Here is a 1284-nt window from a genome sequence, read left to right as displayed (position 1 = left end):
AAAATAAAAATAAAAATAATGATTAGAACAAAACTTATCTTATATGTCAGATCTCCCCGTTACACATCCTGTGTATTATATGGTACACAGTCAAGTTGATCATAATATATATATATTTATCAACTTCTTGGTTAATATTTGGTACCTAGGTAGTTTATATTATTAAAGTGATATTTACCTTGGAATGGAGCTGTATGCATCACAATACGCTGACGCCTCTTTGAAAAAATAACAAAATAACAGTTTAATAGGATACAATTTTTTTATTTTTAGTTGAATATAATTATAGTACCTACAGAAAAATAGTTAAAGAGTATACGAGTAAATTATTATAATTTATTATATAATAATAATAAATTATTTTGTAACATGTGAAATTTATGTTTTATGGGTTTGTAACCAGTTTAATAATTATCTACCTAAAAGATTGTCTTGACTATAATTATAAACAAACGAAGCCAGTGTATCTGAAATGATTTGAATTAGGTTCACATAAGTGTTTATTGTTACTTTATAAATGCTACATTTTATATTTGCATAGACACCTGCATAATACGCAGTAATAAATATACATGGATTATAAAGGCATTAAACATTCAATAATTATTATTATATATTATCATTTACAAAAACTACTTACTATTAGCATCAATATGAAGAACTAATATATCATATAACATAAGATTTTAGTATACACTAGGTTATATAAATTTATATATATTATAAAATGTATGTGTAGGTATAAAATAAAACAACTGGAAGGAACATGAACGGTAAGACGTGCTTGTAACATTATAATTATGATGATTTGTAATATTTTAATTATAATATTGAGAGACTGTATTGAAAATCTGTGTGTCGTATTAATCATACCACGTAGGAGGAAAACGGCACACTAACATTAACTACCTACATATTAGGTACAGCCACACATAATAATTTTGGTGTAAAAAGTGTTTTTTACAACTACTTGTACTATACAATACTATATAATATCATTTCTTCTTGTACTATTGTTAGTACGTGTGATCGTTATATTACTAAGAAAGTATACAACAAGACTACAATTTATTATATACCATCTCATACTGAATTAATTCCCTCTTCCCTGATGCCGAATTATAACAATGTAATATATACATTTATTATTAAATAATAAAATGTAATATTATATTATTATAACTATGTTATAGCCGGTAAGAAGTTATGTAAACTTACACAATGTATCCAGTATTGGTCTTAACTCTCCTACCGAAAGCTGAACGAATTTATTGCCTATAAAAG

At 25.2% G+C, this 1284-nt stretch overlaps 1 long non-coding RNA gene across 1 annotated transcript; it reads right to left on the bottom strand.

Annotated features, from left to right (window-relative positions):
• Positions 1 to 438: 438 nt before the first annotated feature.
• Positions 439 to 1270, bottom strand: LOC103308983. The gene is made up of 3 exons (XR_003839595.1): positions 1219 to 1270; positions 641 to 661; positions 439 to 467 (listed from the first exon to the last, which is right to left on the bottom strand). It is a non-coding gene; the product is annotated as an uncharacterized LOC103308983 (long non-coding RNA).
• Between the last annotated feature and the right edge of the window lie 14 nt (positions 1271 to 1284).

Source organism: Acyrthosiphon pisum, chromosome A2 (assembly GCF_005508785.2).
Source record: "Acyrthosiphon pisum isolate AL4f chromosome A2, pea_aphid_22Mar2018_4r6ur, whole genome shotgun sequence".
Lineage (NCBI taxonomy): Eukaryota > Metazoa > Arthropoda > Insecta > Hemiptera > Aphididae > Acyrthosiphon > Acyrthosiphon pisum.
Note: the sequence above shows the minus strand (reverse complement) of the source record. Positions and strands in the feature narration are given on the sequence as shown.